Source organism: Terrapene carolina, unplaced genomic scaffold (assembly GCF_002925995.2).
Source record: "Terrapene carolina triunguis isolate 2854851 unplaced genomic scaffold, T_m_triunguis-2.0 Scaffold740, whole genome shotgun sequence".
In the NCBI taxonomy this organism is placed as follows: Eukaryota; Metazoa; Chordata; order Testudines; family Emydidae; genus Terrapene; species Terrapene triunguis.
In genome coordinates, this window is record NW_020665091.1 from 861,339 (window position 1) to 871,411 (window position 10,073).

Genomic DNA, 10,073 nt, shown 5'->3' on the forward strand with positions numbered 1-10,073 from the left:
TGTGAGAAGCAAGGGACATATGCCTTTTTGTTAAAATATTATATTTGCTGTTGAAGAAAAAAATCCAGAATACTTAAAGTTGTTGTTTTAGTTAAATAAAACAATTTAAACGTCTGTCTAGTGATGTTCTCTTCCTAATACAGCTTGGCAAGAAAATCCTCCAAATATTAATGATTAACCTGTTGAATTGGAGATAGTTCACCTCCCAGTGACTTCAAAAATATCTGCTTCAATTATCTTTGGTAAATGAAATAACCAAACAATCATTCATTTTCTGATATAGCTATAAATCTCATCTGAAAAGTTTTCAAAATAAATGTATAGTGTGTACCTTCTAAAAATGAAACCTACATCTATCTCTGAGTTGTGAAGAATATGTATTAAGGTTATAACAACCAACAAGAATGCATTTTTATGTAGAAAACCATGATTGAATCGAGTCTTCCTGACTAGTGATTTAAATCAAATCCACCCTGCCCGCTGTGCTCTTGCCCCTGGCCCCTTCATTCCCCAGGGGGGCCCATAAAAAGTTAATCCAGCCCTGATACATAAAATCAGCTGATGAAAAGCTTCTGGAGATGTCTCAAGTTGCCGGTGAGGCCAACTATCTGTTGGTAAAGAGCTCACTGCTAATTGGCTATGACTCCCGAGTGACGCTCCACTTTGTCTACATCTCCCTCATGGGGTGCAAGAGGGAGTTCTGAAAGACCTTTGAGGAGGAAATGTTTCAAAGGACCCTGCACTATTTCTCCTCTGACTATGCCTGCTTTGTAGCCAAGAAGCATTTCCCCTTCTCCTAGTTGGGGGCCAAGCCAGGACATTGGGATAAATGGCCCTGTTTCTGGCTGTTTGTTTCTCGCTGCCTGCAGGAAGGATCCTGGTGCTGGAATAGTGATTATCATCCAGAAAAGAAAGAGCTGATATTAGATTAGATCATTAGACAGTGGTGAATATACACTCTGGGAACTAAGCAGGCAGGGTATTTAAGTACTGTTAACCCTAGATCCCTGATCTTTCTTCTTTTTTCTTGGGAAAAAAATTCCCCCTGAGGAGTGGGTAAGGAAGGAATTCTCCTTTCTTCCCCATTCCTTTGATTGCTAAATAGAGATAAGATGCATGTAGCCAAGCCAGGGAACCCAATACATCATTTCTCTCCTAGTTGCACCCCATAATGCTTTATGGAAATATGCTTATGAAATATGACATAACTGGAATATGTTTTATGCTAAATATGCCATGTAACAGATCTCTGCAAAGGTTATGATCTACTGGATATATTCAGGGCCGGCTCCAGCGTTTTTGCCGCCCCAAGCGGCGGGGGGAAAAAAAAAAAAAAAGCAATCGGTGGCAGCTCTACAGCTGTCGCTTCATTCTTCGGCGGCAAGTCAGCAGCAGGTCCTTCCCTCCGAGAGGGACTGAGGGACCTGCCACTGAATTGCCACCGAAGAGCCGGACGTGCCGCCCCTCTCCGTTGGCCACCCCAAGCCCCTGCTTGCTGCGCTGGTGCCTGGAACCGGCCCTGGATATATTCATCCTATTTGTATGCATGTATCATTTTTGTATTCAAATTTATTAATATTGGCTATGTACTTGTTTAATTTTAAGTATCCTCAGTGAAGCAGTTGGTCAGCTTCCTGAGAAAAGAATATTCTCAGTAAGTGCCCAATCAAGAAACACTTAAGCTAACAATGAACTTGGAGACGCCAATCCACATCTGAGCTTTCCTGGGAATGTGACCTGGTTGGTAAGGAACTGAGTCATGCATGGACATGTGACTTGCCCATGTGAGTCCAAAACTCCATTGTGGCGCTGGATTCTGGATAGGCGAGGGGGGGGGGTCTCCACCCACAAGAGAAAGTCTATTTAAGCCCCTGGGAGACCCCTTCATTTGGTCTTCAGCTAGCTCAAGAGATAGCCTCTCCAGCCCCAAAGGATACCAAAAAGAAACTGGAACAAAGGACAATAACACAGGGGTTTGAGTGATTGCTGGACCCAGACTAGAAGGAGGCTAGTCTGTAAAAGAAACTTATTGTAACATTTCTGAGGGTGAGATTTAATCTGTAATCACTTTCTTACTGAATTAGGTTTAGACTTGCATGTTTTATTTTATTTTGTTTGGTCATTTACTTTGTTCTGTGTGTTATTACTTGGAACCACTTAAATCCTACTTTTTGTACTTAATAAAATCACTTTTTACTTATTAATTAACCCAGAGTATGTATTAATACCTGGAGGGGCAAACAACTGTGTATATCTCTCTATCAGTGTTATAGAGGGTGAACAATTTATGAGTTTATCCTGTATAAGCTTTGTACAGGGTAAAATGGATTTATTTGGGGTTTGGACCCCACTGGGAGCTGGGCATCTGAGTGTTGGAGACAGGAACACTTCTTAAGCTATTTTCAGTTAAGCCTGCAGCTTTTAGGGGACATGGTTCAGACCTGGGTCTATGTTTGTAGCAGGCTAGCGTGTCTGGCTCAAACTAGGCAAGGTTCTGAAGTCCCAAGCTGGCAGGGAAAACAGGCTCAGAGGTAGTCTGGGCACATCAGTTGGCAGTTCCCAAAGGGGGTTTCTGTGATGCAACCCGTCACAATAAGCCACAAAGGAAAAACCTCTTTCTGTCTGGATAGGTAAGCATGCTCATATATAGCCAGGGATGGGGACACTTGAAGAAAGTGCAAGACATCTGCTGTGCCCTATGCAAGGGCCAGATACAATGTGGCGGGCAGTGTGCACTCAAACCTCCCTGCAAGGGCCAGATTAAGATCACAGTCCTGAGCCCAACTTCCCTGCAACAGTCATTGGAGCTGGCCAGACTAGGGAGGGGATGGCCACCACAGTCTGCATTCATTTAAAGGTGTCATTCATAATTCTTCCTGGCGATCCCAATGCAGTACAGCCTTATCTGATCCTGCCTCCTCAATAAACACCCCCCTCTAAGCAGGGCCATTCCTAAAGCTACAATCTAGACTTTAGCCTCAGAGATCAGCACAGCACAGCCTGAGTTTTGTAGAAACTACAAGTTTGATTAATTAAAAGGGAGGGCGTACAGTGCTTGAGAAACACTATAATGTTAGCCCTCCATCTAGCTGACTCTCTTTCAGATCAAATCAAACTGTTAAGTACTGAGGAATGTCATTGCAGCGGCAACACTATCAAGGCTACTAAGTTGTTACACATGCTCAATGCTTCTGTTTTTGGAGTTCCAATGTTATTAGCACGAGCAGAAAGCACAGCCTGCTAATTCAGCTGACCTTGATGTCACACATAAAGAAAGACCACAGGCTCAGTTCGGTGGCGAAGGTGCTCGATCAGGTTTATTGTCAACGAAGCACCATATAGCACCCTGGCTCCATGGTTACAGGTACACTAACACATGTATGCCTGTGACAATGGTACCAGCTCAGTCAGTGCACCAGTACGCTGCCCCTAGGCTGGAAAAAGGTGCCCCTCCCGTGACTTCTACTTTTCTACACCAATACAAACAAGTTATGTATTACACTCCAGCAGGGCCGGCTCCAGGGTTTTGGCCGCCCCAAGCAGCCAAACAAAAAAAACAAAACAAAACAAAAAAAGCCGCGATCGCAATCGCGATCTGCGGCGGCAATTCGGCGGGAGGTCCTTCGCTCCAAGCAGGAGTGAGGGACCGTCCGCCGAGTTGCCGCCGAACAGCTGGACGTGCCGCCCCTCTCCGAAGTGGCTGCCCCAAGCACCTGCTTGGTAAGCTGGTGCCTGGAGCCGGCCCTGCACTCCAGACGTTGTTAGTTACCAACCCTACACCTTGTGCCAGCTAGTTCGAAAAAACCATCCTTATCCATTATCCTGTCATCCCATCCTTATCTTACGGAGGCTCAACATGTTCCTATACCATCTCTTAAGAATGTGTTTATGTAATTACTTGAGAACTCTGGGTGTTCTTGTGTCATCCTCTCTGGTCAGGAATGTGCTTACTTGCCAATACCTAGTGTGTTGTTATTTTGCCAAGGCCAGGCCTACTCTGGTTCACAGCCTTTGGTTCTCACCGTTAGTTATGCCTAGGGCTCCAGCAAGGCCTACATAAGCAAGTCTGTAAATGGGGGGAAACAATCAGTTATAATATTCTCCTGTGAGACTCAGTCCTCATCTCCCCTGCGAGGACATTTGTCTCTCACGCTCTTTTAAAAAAGAAACGTAGAAAACCTGGATAGACCCTCAGGATGAAGAACTCCTAAATCATCTATTCCATGGCTTAATAATATCTTCAGGCAATGCGACCATTTTTGCAGGCTAACTTTTGGCTATATCAACCATTCCTCCCTCCTCCCCACCTTCTCCCAATCACTTGTGCATCGTATAAACAACAATGGAATTCTAGATACTAGTTTTGCAGCATACACAGTTGAATGAAAGACAAGCAGGCAGGTGTCACACATTGCCCAGCATAATACAGAACATTATTATGGTAGGAAGGAGGATCCTAGAGTACCACTCACAAAAGCCTGAAGTGCCAGTTGTGACACTGGCGGGCCAAATGCCAGCTCTTGCCCAGACTGCAGCTAAGAATTGACAGTCTCGTAGCTGGAGACCAGACCAGGTCACCTGTATGTTAGTTTTGCTCAAAACAGGTATTAGTCTTGTAAGAATGTATTTCATGCTTAGACTCTGTGAAATAGTTGTTAGTTACTGCAGGCATTAACCTCACTTGTAATGGCTATAAGAAAATATGTAAGTTTTGCTTTATAACTTCAAAAATGTTTGCTCTGAACTTCTGAATTCAGGCATGGGAATCATCCCCCTGCCTATCTAGTAAGACTATCAAAATCAGATGGGCCATCAAGGATCATCCAATATAAAGGATTGGTTAATGGGTTTATCACACCCATGGAGCAGTACATGCAGAAGACCTCATCCCATCGCTTTGAGGGCTGAAAAAGGGAAATAAAAATAGCTGATGTGAAGATTTTTCATCTTTTTGGCTCTGAAGGGCCAGGGATCTGCCCTGAAATACACTTTGAATTGACAGATCACATCAGCTCTGTCACTCTTAGTATTTAGAGGATAACTCATTTGTGTGTACACTAGCTTGAACCTGTAAATAACTCTTTTATTCCTTTTTCCTGGCTAATAAACCTTTAGATAGTTTATTACAGGATTGGATACAGGCGTCGTCTTTGGGGTAAGATCTGGGGTACCAATTGATCTCGGGTAAGTGACTGGTTTCTTGGGACTGAAAGTAATTTGAATGTGGTGTGATGTTTTGGTGCAAGTGACCATTTATCACTAAGTACAGTTTGTCTGGGTGGCAAGATAGAAGTGTAAGGGGACTGTCTGTGACAGTGATCCAGGAGTTCACATTTCTTACTCGCTTGGTGAAATCTAATTATACACTACACCACCAATTTGGGGTGTCTACCCTGTTTTTGACAGTCTGCCCTGAGGTAAGCACTTACAGTCGTGAGCCGCTCTAGACAGCGTGACAATTCAGTAATGGTGTGCTACTGTAGATGGACACCCTTGCTTAATCTATCTAGTGCAAGATTGTCTTCTGCACTGTGGTATCTCAGAAATCAGGTCACATCATGCTCACTCCCACTTTCTCAGCCAGCGTAGGATTGTTCCCCTGAAAATAATATTGAGAGCTCTGCCCAGACTACTCTTAAATGGAGAGTTAACTCCCCTCTCAACCCAGAGGCTGTCCCTTTGGATCAGGAAGCTGGGTAGGTGGTTGCAGATGTAAGCAGGGTCTGAATGAGCTCTCCCCTGACAGCTAGTGATGATCTAGGGAGGGTAAAAAGCTTCAGGACCAGAGTGTATTTACATGAACGCACCTACTTTGCCTAAGTATCAAGAAGACAGACCTGTGTTGCTCAAAATGATCAACTTTGGCTGGAGTTGGGTTACAAATCACTTTAATATTGAATTCAGGGGTAATGGAATGTTGTTATCCTTATTGTACGAGTAAAGGGTAGCAGAACTGTATTTAGCTTGTCCTGATTGAGGGGGTCATCCTCAACTGAACTAAACTGAACTGACTAAGCAGGGGGCTCAGATGCCAGACCCCTTTGAAGGGTAAGAGGGGGTGTCCCTGACTGGAGGTGTGGGTGTTGTTTAAGAGCTCTAGGCATGGTTTAACCAGCCCCTCCCCCCCCTCCGCTGCCACTGTTTAAAGACAGAGTTAATTAAGGCTCCCTTAAGAGTCCTTTGTTTTTTTAAAGTGATCACTAGAGCTGAAATCACCTGTTGTGGGGCAGCATTTCTGCACAGTCTGCTTCAGTAGTGAAGTTCCCCCACTAAGCACTGAAAATCACTGACAGTTGGGAGGAATCTCAAAAGATAAATATGCAGAGATCACAATAGAGAAGCAGGTGACAATATGCATTGGTGGTGGCTAGCGGAGCAAGGTGACTGGTGGAACGAGGCAGCTGGCAGAGTGGAGAAGTGAGCGGCTAGCAGGGTGGCTAGCAGAGTGGAGCAGTGGCTGGCCAGCATGGCAGCAATGGCAGAGCAAGTGCTCAGATAGTGGAGCGAGCAAGGTGCCTTCTTCCCCGCCAGGGTGAGAGGTATACTCATGCAGATGGACCTCCGAACTCTAGGTCTTCATTGACCAAGGACAACCATTGTGAGTGGGGTGTGGTGGAGGGCAGGGGCGCCAGAACAGGGGGGATCCAAGAGGCCATGGGGCCCTTCCACTTTTCGCCACGGGCCGGCCCTCTGCCCTTCCCTGAGATGCTGTCCCCTGGCCAGGCCAGAAGCTGGAGCCCAGACTGGGTAAGAACGGCCTGGGGAGCCCATGCAGCTGTGGGATCCTGGGCCCCTCCACCTGCCTGGGGTTGGGAGGGCTAAGAGCAGCCCCCAGCCCATGTCCCCACCCTCTGGGCCCCACTGGCTTTGGCCTGTGGCTCTTTGGCCCCCAAGGAGCTGCCCCAAGCCCAGCTCAGAAGCCGGAGACAGGTCAGAGTAAGATCCACACAGGCTGCTGTGGGGAGATGTGGACCCTCCACCTACCCTGGGTAGGGGACCTGGGGGGCAGAGATAAGGGTTGGGGGTTGCTCTTGGGTCCTCCACCCCAGGCAGGTGGAGAGACCCAGGCTCCCCAGCCTGGCTCCAGCTTCCAGCTTGGTTGGGGGGTGAGGCCTTGGGGAAAGAGGAACAGCAGAGGTGGGGCCATGGAGGGGATGTGACCTCGTGGCCCCTCACTTTTAGGAAGAATCTGTCATCCCTGGTGGAGGGAAAAGGGAGGGGCATGTTAAAGGAACTTTTGGTGATTGGACTCAAGAACCTGAGGCAAAAGACACTGGCCAACATACTCTGGGGTGGGTGTTTTGCTCACAGTTTTATGTTTATGAATCCTGATTATGGCGTTTTCCCAAATTAGTGCCGAGTTACTTCCCTTCTTTAATTAAAAGTTTTTCTACACTCAGAGATTGTCTATGCTTCCAGCTAAATTGGCACTGCTACTGCTATCGATATGCAGCAGAGTCGATTTAGCAGGTCTGCTGAAGAAAAGTTAAGTCGATGGCAGAGCACTCTCCCGTTGATGTCTGTACTCCACCTCCCCGAGGGGCAGAAGGTAAGTCAGTGGGAGAGCATCTCCCATCATCATAGCGTGGTGTAGACACGACCTAAGTTACATCGACTTCAGTAACGTAACTTACATAATGGAAGTAGTGTAATTTAGGTCGACTTACAGCTTTAGTGTAGACTAGCCCTCAGACTCTATGCTTGCGAGAGGAGAAGTATTGCCTTATAGAGGCACCCAAGGGGTGGTGTGTAATTTTCCCAGGTTACCGGGTGGGGGCACGAGCCAGTTCTGTGTTGAAGGATGAGGGCTGGGGCGTGGGCTCCTGCCACAAGGGGAAGATACAGACTGAGAGGTAAATGGTTACCTGGATCCAGGAGGAGTTCTGGTGTTCCTGTCATGAGGAGAGACTTAGGCCAGGGTATGTCTACATTGCAACATAACCCCAGGCTTGAGCCCAGGCTCTAGCCGCACCGAGACTCCTGCGAGGGGAAACCCCGTGACGAGGATATCTTGATCGCAAGGGGGGTCGGTCAAACCCGTGACCAGGTTTAATTAAATACGAGCATAATGGGGTCCGGACAAAGCGCATATGCTGGGACACCCTTGGAATGTATGTTAAATAATTGGAAGGCGTTTAGACGCCAGGCTGATTATGGAGTGGCATTATGTAAAGATGATTTGATAAAATTTTGTACTGTGGAATGGACGACATTTGGGGTGGAATGGCCCGCTGGGGGAACACTTAAACTAAAAACTGTACAAGCTGTGCATGGCATTGTGACTGGGGATGGACATTGGGACCAGTATCCCTATATAGATATTTGGCAGGATCTTGTAGCTAATCCCCCCCCCTGGCTGCGAGAATGTAGAGCACAAGCCATTAGGGCCTTAATGGCTCGTGCCCCTGATAGGCACCCGGGTCGACCCCCTGTTAAGAAGCCCTGTCCTCCAGCTGTGATTCCTTCTGCCCCTGATCCTATGCCCCCTCCCCCAGTGTATCCTGGCCCTCCGGCCCGGCCAGAACAGTCTTCTCCCCCTGAAAAAGATACCCCAGAGAGAAGCTCAGGAGAAAGTAACAGCAAGGAAGATCTCAGCTATCAGGAGGGCTCTTCTACGTCAGAGCCCTCTATGAGTTCCGCAGGCTCCCCGGTGTCTGACCGCACTAGAAGCAAAACTGGCTCCGGGACGGGCGAGGGGGAATGGAGAGTAGCAGAAAATTATAACCCTGGGGACACAAAATTCACTTTTATTAAGAGCCCCGTAACCGCAAGGGTAAAACCGGTGCACCAATTGCCCCTAAGGGAAACTGTAGCCCCTGGAGGTGCGCTCACTATGATATATGTCCCCTTCACTACGAGCGACCTATATAACTGGAAACACCAGAACCCCCCCTTTTCGGAGGATCCTGCTCCACTAACAGCAATCTTTGAAACCTTGGTCTCAGCCCATAATCCTACATGGGGCGATATGAGAATTGCTCTAAATACCCTACTAACTGCGGAGGAGAGGCGCTTGGTCCTCTCGAAAGCCCGAGAGGGGCTAGCAGCAGGAGGAGCAAGGGCAGCTGATATAGCCAACCAGCTCTCTGAAACTGCGCCCGAGTGGCCCCATGACACTGATGAGGGTCGAGACCACCATCGCAGATATGCTGTAGCTATAATACAGGGGATGAAACGTTGTATTAGAAAGATTCCAAATTGGGCCAAGCTGTATAATATTCGACAGGAAAAGAATGAGAATCCAGCTGCCTTTTACGAGCGCCTGTGTGACACCTGTAAAAGGTACACAGACCTCGATCCCGAGGATGCCAATGGAAAGCGGGTGCTGATTCCCCTCTTCATTGGGCAGTCCTATGAGGACATTAGGAAAAAGTTGCAGAAATTAGACGGGGCATCGGGTAAAAATATAGAGGAGCTCTTAGAGATTGCGTTAAAGGTTTATGATCGCAGAGACGATGAGGAAAGAAAAAAGGGGGCCCGCATACTAGCAATGGCCCTGAGGAAGGGAAGTGAAAAAGGGGGGGACAAAACTAAAGGGCAAACAGGACCACAGGGGAAGGGAAAAGGCCCCCGCTTGGGACGAAATCAATGCGCTATCTGTAAAGAGGAGGGACACTGGAAGAATGAATGTCCCCAGCGACACACCAGAGGGGAGGGATACAGAAACAGAGTCCCACCCGCGCCCGTCTTTTATAATGGCGCGGAAGAAGAGTCGTTTGTATAGGGAGGCCGGGGGACCCAGCGGCCCCTTCTGGCGGCACAGCCCGCCAGCCTGGATCCCACGGTAACAATTGAGGTAGGGGGCCGCCCAGTTGAAGCCCTTATTGATACAGGGGCTACCCTTAGTTTGCTTCCCCTTGCAGAAGCTCCCCAAGGAAGGACTCACGGCTGTGCTATAGTTCAAGGGATAGAGGGACAAAACATAAAATTGGAAAAAACTCTTCCCCTCCTAGTGAAAGTGGGGGACCATCATATCTCCCATCAATTCGTTTGTAGTCCTTCTTGTCCCATTGCGCTGCTAGGACGAGACGTGCTTACTAAATTACAGGCGGAAAGCTCGTTCAATACTAATG